Here is a 14,816-nt window from a genome sequence, read left to right as displayed (position 1 = left end):
CTGGCCACTCGCATAGCGGTGGGTGACCACCCACAGCTTATGCGAGCTGCAAGATGATGGTCGCGATGGTCAAGACCATCGCGACCATCTGGCTTGCGACAAGACCCTTGTGGTAGGGTCTCGTGGCCGCAAGCCCCAGTGGATCTCCTGCTCTAATAGAGCAGGAAGTCCAACTACTGACATTACGAGTGATGTCAGTAGGGCCGCCCACAAACAGCAGGTGTTCCTTCGGGAACGCCTCCATTTGTGTAGCCACCCCAGCCCCGCCTACAAAATGGGGCGAGCTGTCGATCAAGATCGACAGCCGCCCCTTTTGTAGTGAGTCCTGGAGCGAGAGAATTTCTCTCTCGCTCCGGGGCTCGTGCATGCACACTCTGAAGCCGGCTCTGGCATGTGCATGCGCAGTGTGGGACCACTGACCCGCTTGCGAGCGCTGTGCACTCGCAAGTGGGTCTGAATCAGGCCCTCAATCCAAATGCAAATCACTCATATTATTGTATGCTGTATTGTAGTACCATTATGCGAGAGAGAAAGAGGGAGAGATTATTTGTTAATATTGCACAATATTTATTAAAAAGAGACATACTGTATCCCTATCAAATTGACATTTGCACATATGTTACCAAACATTAAAGATAAAAATAATGAATCATCTTTACATGACTGCATCTGGCCATCCTACTATTCTCCATGTTCATGTTAGAATCTTAAGACTCATTATTTTACCATAATGATTTACTGCCTGAATAAATTTGATATTCTAAAATGTAAAGTATTAAAATGTTTAATTTCATCATGAGTCCCTCTAGGTGAGATTGAGAAGGGCCAGCACAAACATTGCTCGAAGCAATATATTTTTTACCTGTCCCTGAAGTACACAATCAAAGTATAATTTCACTTTTTTCAGCAACAACTTCAAGTCCTAGGACAACCTCCACAACCACAAATCCCACCACGACTACACCTTGTCCATGTACTTGCAAAGGTCATCTATTGAATTACTGTGTCCGGCCATCCAACTGTTCTCCATGTTTATGTAAGAACCACACCACTTTTTATTTTTCTGATTTTATTCATGGTCTAAGGTTAGGAAACATGCATAGTATAATTTCTCAAATATTATTTTTCTTTTAATATTACATTAGATATTTTTAGACTCTTATAAGACATAGCAGAGTTTAAAGGGTTTAATACCTAGGAAGAAATGATTTATCTCCTGGGAGATGTCAATTAACACGCTCTATTTATCTCATTTAATCATTAAGTGAGAAGTTTATTTTCACAGTTTTTATTAACTTTTTGTATTCTCAGATGCGGCAGCAAATCTCCCATGTAAATACAATTGTAGCATTGCATAGAATTTATGTTATCTGTTGGAGTGGCATCACTAGAGTGTGGGGATGTCACCCTCCGATGGGGTGACGCCCAATTGTTGGCTCCTCCTCAGTGATTGGGAGCCGAGCACTGCACTGTGATGTTATTGTGCAGCCCCCATCTCCTGGTCACTGAGGAGAAGCCAGCAGTGCAGAGAGAGTCTCTGTGGGCAGCCCGGCATCTCCAAGAGTTCTGGCCATGCCCCCAGAGTGATGAAACCAGTGTTGTACCACAACACCGCACCCTCCACCACTAGCGTCATGCCCCTCTTTTTTGGCACATGCACCTCTGGCACACACACAGGGTCTATTTCCTGTACTAGGTCCAGTGATGCCACTGATCTGATGTATTGTTCATAAACAATGAAAAGAAATACATTTGTAACACTGATCATGCTAAAGAACCTCCACTGTTGTTTAAAACCTTTTGGAATATGCAACCGGTTCCTAAATGATATAGGCATATAAAAGACAAAAAAGGAGGTGCTCCATAGTGTATAAAATAAGTTTATTAACAATAGCTTTTTAATATATAATTAGTACCTGGTCTATAAAAGTAAAAACAAACTGAATACCCAAATTTACATGCTATAATAAAAGCCTTTGCCATGTAAAATTATCACTTGAGTGAAGTTGTCTGTGATGAAGATTTAGTAAATGACCATGATGGAATCTTAAAAGGAATAAAAAAAACTTAAAGCTTTGTACTCTTACCAAATGCGTGTGATAGGAAAATATTATTGGACTTATATTGTATCAAACCTAGAAATTAATATTAATGGAAAAAGAACTACAGTATGCCAAGTTTATTCACATAACAAATGGAAACAAATATATTATAAATATTAAAGAATATTAAAATATTAATATAGAAGTGAAATTAGACAAAATTAAACCGGTGAGATCAGCATAATAAAGCATGTTACAGACCAATTTATAAGCTCCATTATTAGAACCAGGATAACACTAATTATACTATAATACATTTCCGCATGTAAAAAGATAGAGTATAGCTCAGATAAATTTCAAATCAATCAAAACCTTCTCAGAGTGAATCAGTACACATTATCTTCAAACAAGTCATGTTAAATGGTAAGAAATAAATTAATATTAGGTAAAAGTAATCAATGAAGCAAATGTAGATATTCAAAAATAAATGGGTCATTACCTAAATATATTTATTAGAATACAAATCAATTCATGTCTATTCAAATGGTAATCCATACATTCTGTATGGGAATGTATGGATTCTGTCTGGGAATGGAACTCCAGTCCCGGCATTACTATCTAGATGGCAGCCCTGCAAGACATGGTCTTCAATATTAGGGCCTGATTCAGACCTGCTCGCAAGCGCATAGCGCTCACAAGCAGGTCGATGGTCGGGCAGTGCGTGTGAGCGGCGTGCGTGAGCCCCGGAGCGAGTGAGAAATCACTCGCTCCAAGGCTCGCTACAAGACGGGGCGGCTGTCGATGTTGATCGACAGCTTGCCCCATTTTGTAGGCGGGTCGGGAGGGTGGCTGCGCAAACGGAGGCGTTCCCGAAGGAACGCCTGCCGTTTGTGGGTGGCCCTGCTGACATCACATGTGATATCAGCATTGAACTTCCTGCTCTATTAGAGCAGGAAGTTCACTGGGGTTTGCGGTGGATGAGACCCTACCACAAGGGTCTCATCGCAAGCCCGATAGTTGCGATAATCACGACAATCGCCAGGCCACCCGCACAAGCTGTTGGTGGTCACCCACAACTATGTGAGCGGCCTGGAGGCGGATTGAAAAAAAAAATTTCCCTGATTCAGAGCGAGCGCTCGCAAATAGCGAGCGCCTCTGAATCAGGACCTTAGTCTGCAGAGTGATTTCAGGGGGTGACTCAGCTGCAGATGCAGTGACAGGCATCAGATAGATTCCTGATTATTGGGAATCTGCACATGTGCCTAACCCATACTGCATATGTGCAATACGGGTCTAGGGTCCTGCAGTGATTGAACGTCTGTACCATTTTTGGGCAGGGAGGGGCATTGTCTTCCTCCATTTTCACTCCTGATGTTGTGTTGATGTCAGGAGGGAAAACGACTAATGTCATATACAAGGCAATCTTATTAGACCTCTGTTAAAATAGACTATTGTCATAAATTCAAAATTGCTCCCATGCAAAACTTGGGCAGGTCATTAGTATACAGTATATTTTACAGAGAGTTCATATCAACATTTATTTAAAATAAATTACATTAAAATGTTATATAAACAGAGGTAAACTAGTTAGATTAATAAAAAAAATTATATCTCAATTACTATCTGTGCATTATCTATTTTTTTTGTTTTCAGTTTCCACCACTAAGAGACCAGTAACCACCACCATTGCTGTGACTAGTGGTACCCCTAGCACAGCTCCCTGTCCATGCACTTGTATCGGAGAGTTATTGAACATATGTATCCGACCACTTAACTGTGATCCATGTACAAGTAAGACTTTCCTTTACTTCATTGGTAGTTTTTTGTATTCTATCAACCCATTCAAGGACTTCTTTAAGAGGAAGATTTTTAAACTATTAGGCCAAATATTAATAGTAACAATTAAAATTTTATTAAATGCCAACAACTATTGAAAAATGTGTTCATCTTCTGTCTCAAACTTTCAATAGTGGATATTATACTGGCTTTAATCTTCTAACTCTGCAAGTACAGATCAAACTCATCTTTCAATAAAGTTCTAAAGCTGCCTAGAATTTGTTTAATAATAGAGGAGAAAAAGGCAACTGAAAGGATTGGTGAAAGGAGGGTAACTGAATTTGTCATAGTTACATTTCTCAAATGATCAGTGATGAGGGGCAAATTCACGTCAATCCTTTGCAGATTATTGGTTTAGAGTCATAGACGGGAAGAGAAGACCATATTAATTATAACAGGTATTGAAAGCTTTAGTGCGCTGGTGTCTTTATAACACTAAATATACTTCCCTTATGAGATATATGGTTCGTCTTATGAGTAGATGGGTCTTTCACAAGTGGCAATCATCCAATACTTGGAGATACATAGACGAGACAGTTCTAGGTTTGCAGACGCTGGAGAATTAGCACCTGTGATGCACTGAATCAGGATTATGGAGTTGGTGGAACTGGTGATTCTGCTCAGTTGCCGGTTCCAGTACTAGCTGGTTCCATCCCAGTTTCTGCACAACTGCCGGTTCCAGTACTAGCTGGTTCCATCTCAGTTTCTGCACAACTGCCGGTTCCAGTACTAGCTGGTTCCATCCCAGTGTCTGCACAACTGCTGGTTCCTGTATTAACTGGTTCAATCCCGGTGACAGCATTCTCATCGATTCTATCTTAGAAACTTAGGAAACAATCAGCACGGAGATTACGGGGAGAGCTGAACATGACTTGTGTTTATATAACGTTGTAATAGCCAGCACTCGGTAACTCCCAGGGACATGTGCAGATACAAATGTGGAGCTGTTTAACATTAGTAAGGAGGGATTTAGTTAGAAGTACAATCCGTCATGTTCTGAAGTACTAAAACTTATCAGTAAACACGGGCTGACATCCACTGAATTACCATCATTTATAAGTCAAGCTAACTGACCCCACATATTGATCTCTACGTATAGAGATAGTGAGTTGTATTATATATTATTCCTCCCTGAGAATAATACAAGTGGCTTAGTGTATTAAATGAACAAACTACACAGATGTTAAATCAAATGCTCCCAGCATTTGCTGCTATGGAGGGGATGTTATCTTTAACCCCTTCCTGTTTATGGCTGATATATGTGAATAATTAATAGCACTAATAGCAAACAGAGCTCATTCGTGAAGCTGCTGTTGCTTGCCTCAATATTAAAGAAGGAATACAAACCAGCGTTATAATTCTAAGATACCTCATTTTTACAGCATAATGCACAAGTATACAGCCTTAACTGAATAATTACAACCAAGTCTCAAATTGACTATATCTCTGGCTGACAGCCTCTAGTTGACACTTTTGTATCTCTTAAACTATGTAGTAAATGTTTCCAATTCAAAAAAAGAGATATACTGTATATATTTTCAAAACAAACACAGTGACTCAATTATAACAAATTCATAAATAAGACTGTGCACAGTATTGGTGTTAATAACTCTTTATTCACTTTAAAATTTATTTTCTTTAACACCCTATATATCTATGATTTTAAAATTATATTTCGCTTGTTCACCTTATTTAAGGACATACAATTTGTATATAAAAATAATAAAAAATATATTTCTTTCCATATAATAATAATAGAGTGGGATCTTGGCACTCTGAACATATTGAGACCACAGAATATTGGTCCTTTTAATGCACACCTAATACGAATTGTTATATATATATATATATATATATATATGTTATGAGGGATGTGAGTGCACCAATGGAAACTGATTATCTTTCTTCTTGAAAAAGTTTTGGTATATTATTGGATTGAACCTATACATTTTTCAGTGTAATCATAAAGATTTAGGTATCTGCTAATTTACTTTCTGAATATATCACAAGAAATTGATATCAGATTGTATATGTCTTTGCATTGTTGCTTTTTCAGAAGCAACATACTGGTTATTGTCATGCAAATTTTGTCAGTAATTATTATTTTATTTATATAGTAAATACATATAAATCAGCTGAACTACATGGAGTATGAATAACATTGGTGAAAATACGGCTTGTCCTGATATTTTTACTTTTTATTCTCAGCACCAGGGCAATCCACATCCTCCTCGGTTACAACACCAATGACCCCAGTGAAGCCAACATATATCAGTGAGTAATAAACATCTATTAGTCGTTCTGGGGTGAAAATACTTTAGGTCAGCATTAAGCAACTGGTTTTACCATAAGACAAAGAAATTTAAAAATAGCTTTAGGTCTACCCATGCAATATTATAACCCTGTCAAGAGTCTTCAACTAAAGGTTGATTGCTGTCCTCTAACACTTTTGTGGCCTGATTACAACATATTTTTTTCTATTTTGTCAGCAACACTATTACCAAACTCTTCCACAAGTCCAGCCAACTCAGCCACATCACCAAGGACCACCAGTTATACTGTCAACTCTACTTTGTCAACATCTAGTGAGTATAATAGATCAATGTGTTTCTCTTAATGGAAAAGGAAACAAATAATCATAATTTTGCAGATTAGTAATTCACTTTTACCATATTGATTGTTAACTTGGGGATGCAATCGGAAAACCGACTGTCTTAATCCTGACAGCCGGCTTCCTGATTGCTTTATAACGGCGTGGGATAAATGACCGGCGTCTATATCTAGACGCCGGTCATTTACCCGATGCCGGGAGACCGCCAGCAGACAGCCGCGGGGGGGAAGGGTTAGGTTTAGGGCACCTGGGGAGGACTTAGGGTTAGGCAACCCCCCGGAGGGTAAGGGTTAGGCTAGGGGGAGGGAGGGTTAGGGTTAGGCTCCCCCGGGGGGGACTTAGGGTTAGGCACCCCCCCGGAGGACTTAGGTTTAGACAGCGGGGAAGGGGGAGGTTAGGGTTAGGCACTTAGAGGGGGGATTAGGGTTAGGCTCTTGGGGGGGAGGTTAGGGTTAGGCACCCCTAAGGAGGGTTAGGGGGTTAGGTTAGTAGATACTTACCTATCCACGATCAGGATTTCCAGCGCTGTCGGGCTTCCGCTGCCAGGATCTCTGCTTTTGTCGGCCAGGCGCTGACGGGATTCGAACTGTCGGCCACAGGGCCGCCGGTATTTCATACTGATTCCTTAACATGTATACCCTCTGCCACCTCAGTCTCTGTAAGTTGTTTATTAATGTATTAATCAGTTTCAAAACTCGTCCTCAAACCTTCAATTTGTGTTCAACTAAGAATATTCAACAGCAAAACAGTTTAGAAAAAGACTATCCATAACTATAGGAATCACATTGGGAATTCATGCAGACTAGGGTCACTAATATGTAGGTTTTTAATACAGGGACCAGTGTCGAAAAAGTATAATTCTGGGAAAAGGTACATATAGGAAAGTAAAATGAGAGTTTGATGCAAATTGTTGACATGGACAGAGGTGGAGCGATTCCAGTGAGATGATGTAACCACTAGATTTATAGCAGCAGTTAGTTTAAAGACAAAACCAACATTATGACTATCTTGCCAGAATCACGCCAGCTCCCATAAATTACAGGCTATTGCATTTGGCAATAGTGGCTATAAAACAGCATACACTCCTAGCAAAAGCATACACTCATATCAAAAGCCTTAACAATGGAAATAAAATTGCCAGTGTGAGGTGTAGATGAAGTCGAGTGTGTTGAGCAAACAATTAAAACAAATTGGTTAATTAGTACAACTTTTGGTAGGATATGTCCAGGGTGAAATGTTCTCTTACTAATTGATGTCTGCTCTTTACAGATCATAAAATACCAGATCTACCCTATTACATAATCATTATCATTGGAGTATCCATCGTTATCCTTCTATTATCTACCCTAGCTGGGTTATTCTTGGTAAGTAATACACGAACCTCCACTTACTCAGTAAAAGATATTGGTTCAATTTCTCGACTCTCATAAGTGGTGTCCTTTTGTTATTTAAAATGATCAAAGCTCCACATCCCATCCACAGATAACCAAGTGTTTCAAAAGTTATAACTCCGTCAAACTGGTGAAGGTAAGCAACCCGTATTGCTCGTATAGCAGGAAGAGAGAAACAGGGGAAGCAACAATAGAAGAAACAACAGTAGAAGAAGTGTCATGTGAGGTTTTATAGTCTCTTCGTTACAGTCCGGCCTATCTGACCACATTGAAATCTAGGATGCAATATTATGTGAATCTCCGAATATTAGCTGTTTCTCAAAAATGTTACAGCACAGACAAGTTTGAGAGATGTTACAATAACAAGTAAAGACAAACAATGAAAAACACTGCAGAGATTCAAATAGAAAAAATAAAGTCAATCTTTTATACCAAGGTCTCAAAAAAAGGTCAGACGGGACTCTGTTGCATTTCGAAACATTTATGAAAAAAACTAATTTATTCAGTTCAACCTTGAATATGATATCTGTAAATGTAAAGAAATTTATTTTTATTAAGCAATTTTGAAACAATTTTAGTTATTTTATTGCTCATTTTATATTTATACTGTAGTTTTTATTAAATAGAAAGTGTTAAATAAAATGAAAATATTGCCAAATGTTGTGTGTGTGTTATATTTGTCTTCAACAGCTGGTGGGACTTTAGTCAGGCATATGAAATGGGAACTTTTTGTAGTTTCTTGATTCATTCTTCGTATTTTGTGGGGCTCTAATAAATTGTTCTTATACGACAAGCCCAACAGATGTTGAAATCTGTATGATGTACAATAAAATTCCACATGTTGGCTGATGTACACTTTTAAATTCAATCCGTGTCTTTGGTGAGTGCCTTGTTATCTTTCTTTTTATTTTTCTAATGAGATTCAGACTCTGTATGAAGCCTGCAATCCATTGGTGGTCCACATAGAGGGGAGTTCTGGAGCTCCAAGCACACAGTGCAAAACAATGCAACAAAAGTAAAAACAACTAAATAAATGTTACATAATTTTGATAATTTCACTTGACAGACAAGGATAAACTATATGACCAAAATAATCCCTGCACACTCAGCTTGGACTGACTCTTACTGAAAATAGAAGTATATGGAACTTATTACAAAGCTTCTGTTCTTATGGTCATCAGAAGATTACCTGAACGGGGTGTCCCTTCATGAATTCTGTCTCACAGGAGCATAAATGAAAACAGAGAGTTGAACCTAGAGCACAGCTTCCCAAACATGGTCCTCAGGACCCCAAACAGTGCATGTTTTCCAGGTCTCCTCACAGAATCACAAGTGAAATAATTAGCTCCACCTGTGGATCTTTTAAAATGTGTCAGTAATGAATACATTTATGCACCTGCTGGGCAACCTGGAAAACTTGAACTGTGTGGGGTCCTGAAAACCACTGATCTATTGTAACACTATATACAGTAACTAAAATAAAATGCATTCAAACAAAGTGTATACTCAAAAAAAAAACTTAATATTGAAACATTGAATCCACTAAACAATTGGTTTTTCACCTTTTATTGTCAGAGTGCCTTACAGATAACAGTCAGCAGTTCTTTAAATACTCTATATGGGCTTCTTTCCTATTTGTCACTATGTATGATCATTACAAAACACCAATGTAAAGTTTACACACAGTGGTTTTTCTATACATGGTACTAATTATTTTTTGGGAGAAAAATATTCTGTGCCTTCTTGATACTCCCCCTTCTCATCTTTCAGAATGCCTGGGGTGATAGCAAGCTGCACCCATTCTTAAGATGTGATCCTAGCCCTAATAGCCTTTAAACGCAAACTATTTTTGTTTTTAAATGTACTCAACTCAAATATGTGTATACAAGTTTAGCTCAAATCTCCTAAGTAAGGAGAATCACCATGAAGACAATGGCTTGGCATTCAGACATTTCCAAAATATCAAAGTTAAGTTTGAGGAAAGTAGTTATATATAATCATATGTAAAATAATCTTCCGGTATAACTACACTAACCTGCTAAGTCAATACATCACTTAATACAAATTAACAAAGAAAAGAGTTACATTTAAGAAAAAATGCAACATACTGTACACAAAAAATATTCTGATTGAGCATTACTGTTTATACACACTGTGAAAGTGGATTACAAGCTTGTATTTATATTTGATGAGCTCGTTAAAACTAGGTGGTGTACACACAAAACACTTGCCTCTATAAAAATGCAATTAATCTTTTTATCTCCTGACTCATTAGCTAATGCAATGCAAAGTTTCATAGAATCCAACAGTTTACAACTTTATACATTTACTACAAGATAGTACAAATATAACATCAGAACATTTAACCCAAACAGTTTCAGGAGGTTCCAACATTTGTCCATTCTACTCTGTGCATGGGTAGTGCCAACACACAGTGCCATCCAACATCTTCGGAGCTCTCACTTGATAAAATCATCTTTACTGTACATAAATGATATAGAGGGTACAGGTGTAGTTACCAACAATAGTGTGGTTCATTGTATAATTGTACTAGGGAGCCAGTGGTCATCATGGGAGTGCCTCCGGTGGGAGAGATCATGATGGAGTCCTTCAGCTGGAACCCATTACATGCTGGCTATGATAAAAAGGTTTCAGAATGCACAGTGCATTGCAACTTTCTGCATATCAGGCTGTGGAGCTGCAGACCTGTCAGAGTGAACTCTTTCCACTGCCCAAAGTGCCTACAATGGGCATGTGAGCATCAGAATTGGACAACAGAGCAATGGATGAAGGTGACCTGGTCTGAGGAATCACATGCTCTTTTACATAATGTGGATGGCTGGGTGTGTCATTTACCTAGGGAAGAGATGGCACCAGGATGCACTATGGGAAGAAGGCAAGCCAGTGGAGGCAGTGTGACACTTTGGGTAATGTTCTGCTGGCATTGGTTCTAAATTGACAGTAGCCACCTACCTAAACATTTTGCACACTATGGCCCGTATTCAATTAGAAGCAAAAAAAAGGCGAGATCCGCAAAAAAGTATCGCCGATTGCGACTTTGCACCAGTCAGAAACTAATCTCCGTATTCAATTCCAAATACTTTTCGCATACACGGAAAGTCAATGCAAGTGCATTGTTTTATTTTTGGGTGCAAAGGTGGGGAAACCACTCAGAACACTTGAGACAGCCACCCAAAGGATAACTGCGTAAAAAAAAAAGAAGTGAGGAACACCCCAAAAAAGTACTTTCATTTTGGGGGCGAAAAAGTACAACGTTGGGTTACAAGAATAAAAAGTAGCGAAATAGACTTTTTGGGGGGTCTGCAAGTATGGGTGAGGTGTTTTTTGATTGCAGGTGCTTGCTTCAGGTGCGTTTTTTTTAAGTTTTTTAAAACTTCACTTTAGCAACTTTAAAATATGCTTGCACCCATTTTCAAGTACCCCAAATTTGACAGGGCTACTTAATTTCACCAAAAAAAAAATGCTTAATGCTATTCTTCATCACTTGTGCAAAGACACTAATTAGAGGCAATTGTACCCCCAAACAGTTTATTTAGGACTAATCGGGCATTACTACATTGATCCCTAATGTTTCTGCATCTTTTTGGAGGTTCAGGCAGAATTCCCTGATTCTGACACCACTTTCCGATTGTTTTGACTTTGCGTGTCACTGTTTTCGTGTCTTTTGGAATCGAAAACAGCAAATAGCGAGGACGCGCAAGATAAGTTTCCGCGGCCAAAAGATGCGATATAGGTTAAAAGTCCGGCAGGCAGAACTTTATCGCGGGTGAGAAACTAATTGAATACTGTCCTAAGTATACTACATCATGGCAACAGAATTCACTGATGGCAGTGGCCTCTTTCAACAGGTTAATGTGCCCTGCCACACTTTAAAAAATGTTCATGAATGGTTTGAGAAACATGACAAAGAGTTCAAGGTGTTGATTTGACTTCCAAATTCCCCAGATCACAATGCAAACGAGCATCTGTGGGAGGTGTTGGAAAAACAAGTTTGAACCATGGAGGCCCCACCTCACAACTTACAGGATTTAGAGGATCCACTGTTAATACTTGGAGCCAGATACCACAGGACATCTTCAGAGGTCTTGTGAACTCCATGCCTTGAAGGGTCACAGTTGTTTTGGCAGCACAAGGGGGACCTGCACAATTTTAGGTGGGTGATTTTAATGTTATGGCTAATGAGTGTATATTACATTATCTGTTGTCATGAGATTGTACTCTCCAGAACAATAATATGGATCCAGGCTTTATGGATTTGTATCTTTGTTGAGAGATCCATACTCCCAGAAGAAGACCTTATAGGTCGAAATGCGTTGGTGGAACCCTTCAAAACCCCACCTAACAGCGTCTCTTCTAACCCAACCTGCCGCCAACTGTTCCAGTACATCAATACGTGAACCGGAAACATCAGTGAGCAACAGAAGCAAGCCATCATCGCTGACAAGAAGACCACAGGGATCGTCAGCTTGGCATCCGGGTGAGTATCCTCTGGGGTAGAGTCGTCCGCGGCCCCTGGCTCACACAAGCTAGGACTGTAGGTTCCCCTCTCCCCTGTCTGGCGCACGCGCACGAACCAGCCCCTGGCAACAGGGACAGTGCCCGTGTTCTCGGCATTCAGGACACCTGCGACACAGAATGACCCACAGCGCTCACCATAGCTAGCCATCCCCACACTGCAAGGAGGACTGACCCAGGCAATGTACGGAAGTCCACAGGACTCACAGCTTACCACCAAGGTACCCCATTGGAGTTAGCAGGATGCCGCAATTTCTCCCTAATAACACCAACTAACAAATAACTATATCAATATATCATATTTGGACTATTCAGTTAGAGGCATCAAAGGTTGAGACCAGCACCAGTGCCCATCTGCAACTGGATTGGCACATTTGCTATATTTTCTTTATTTTTCTTTCTTTAATTATTCTTTTGCATCCTACATACAATTTGTTTATTGTTTATTATATTGCATTTGTTTATTTATTTACATCTGTGACCAGTAGTATATAGGCAAACATTATACTGGTATTGCATTTGTAGTGATATATTATTGTGGCTACTTTTATCAGTAAAAGCATAATTTATTTACATGTTACCTTTTCATCATTTGGGTCTAACAACTATAGATCATACATTGTTTACACACATATACAGTATTTATGTATTATAAATAGACGAGTGAAGTCACTTATGAGGTAAATTTAAGTTAGAAGAATAAGGTTGTTCGCAGCATCTGGTCCCCACATTTTCTCTGTATTTATGGATTTGTACCCACATTCAGTGGCATCACAAGGGGGGCACCCAGGTGTCACCTGCCAAGGGGTGACACCAAGGTGCCGACTCCTCAGTGACAGGAACTGGGTGTTGCACTGTAGCGTTATTTGCAGCACTCGGCTCCTGACACAGTGAGTTAGCGGGCACTGCACACAGAGTGGTCCCTGGGGACCCCACCGGAGTGATAACAATGGGGTTCAAGTCACGTCCCCTGTCTGCAAGGCCATGCCTACCTTTTGTCAGCTTCATCGTACGCACTACAGGCCTCCACACATCGATGTCACTGTTGGGAGAGATGCCACTCCCCACATTTCTCCATAAATAAATAATATTTTATTAATTTACCAGATGGAAATTCTGTGATTTACGGATCATTATTGAGAGAGAAATTTACCATCTTATTTTCTAGATTGGCACTCAGGTGCAGTATTAATGTTTGTAAATCTGTTTTACACCTAGGGTTCATTATATATTTAAGTCAGCACCTTCAAATTATTTCTTTTACACACATTTGCAGGTTCATATACACTGGCTACAGATTTATTTGGTCAGTCACACCTGGAACACATTACAGTCTATGAGACTTGAAATTAATCAGTAAACTATTTCACAAGGTGCTTGACATTAAAGAATACACATTTCTTACTGCAAAGTGATTTTAGAACGTTACACTTCTTTTTAAGAATACCCATGTGATGATGTTGACAACAATATTTTACTTTTTAATATAGCGGAAGATACCTGACAAATGCTATAATCAGATAATTTGATGTAGGTAAAATATATTTTTGGGATTGTTGGTGATGCATTTTCTCTGTGTTTGAGAATTGTGTGCACTGTACGTGCATCCTCAAAGCAGCAGCGCCAAGCGTGCATCTGTCTGTTAAAGGGTAGTGTAACCCCCAAAGTGCACTCCAACAAAAAAAAAAAAAAATGTCTGTGTTTGTGAATTGTGTGCACTGTACGTGCATCCTCAAAGCAGCAGCGCCAAGCATGCATCTGTCTGTTAAAGGGTGGTGTAACCCCCAAAGTGCACTCCAACAAAAATAAAAAAATTTCTTCTGTGTTTGTGAATTGTGTGCACTGTACGTGCATCCTCAAAGCAGCAGCGCCAAGCATGCGTCTGTCTGTTAAAGGGTGGTGTAACCCCCAAAGTGCGCACCACGAAAAATACAAACTTCTTCTTTTTTTTCTGTCTTTGTGAATTGTGTGCACTGTAACTGCACGTGCATCAACAAAGGAGCAGCGCCAAGCGTGGGCCTGTGTCCCATAAGTAAAGAGCCGGCAGGCTCATTTCTTAAAGGGTGGTATAACCCCCAAAGTGCACTAGTCTGCAACAAAAATAGAAAATTATTTTCAGTGTTTGTGTGCGCCTTAGCCGCACGTATATATCAATATAACATAAATGGAGGACCAAACTTTCTCCGATAAAAAATAAAATAGGGAAAGATCAAGAACCACTTCCTCCTAGTGCTGAAGCTGCTGCCACTAGTCATGACATAGACGATAACATGCCATCAACATCGTCTGCCAAGGCCGATGCCCAATGTCATAGTAGAGGGCATATACAATCCCAAACGACAAAGTTCAGGAAAATGACCTTAAAAAAAACATTTAAATCATCTGAGGAGAAACGTAAAC

At 39.5% G+C, this 14,816-nt stretch overlaps 2 long non-coding RNA genes across 2 annotated transcripts; both read left to right on the top strand.

Moving 5' to 3' along the window:
• The first annotated feature begins 963 nt into the window (after window positions 1-963).
• Window positions 964-6,152, top strand: LOC148502458 (uncharacterized). The gene is made up of 3 exons (XR_015870007.1): window positions 964-1,036; window positions 3,696-3,833; window positions 6,087-6,152. It is a non-coding gene; the product is annotated as an uncharacterized LOC148502458 (long non-coding RNA).
• A 233-nt stretch (window positions 6,153-6,385) lies between these two features.
• Window positions 6,386-8,335, top strand: LOC148502457 (uncharacterized). Its single transcript, XR_015870008.1, has 3 exons — window positions 6,386-6,463; window positions 7,759-7,853; window positions 7,972-8,335. It is a non-coding gene; the product is annotated as an uncharacterized LOC148502457 (long non-coding RNA).
• The last annotated feature ends 6,481 nt before the right edge of the window (window positions 8,336-14,816 follow it).

This window comes from Taudactylus pleione, unplaced genomic scaffold (genome assembly GCF_031769625.1).
Source record: "Taudactylus pleione unplaced genomic scaffold, aTauple2 ptg000496l, whole genome shotgun sequence".
Lineage (NCBI taxonomy): Eukaryota > Metazoa > Chordata > Amphibia > Anura > Myobatrachidae > Taudactylus > Taudactylus pleione.
The sequence above is the reverse complement of the archived record's forward strand: the minus strand, read 5'-3'. Positions and strand labels throughout refer to the sequence as shown.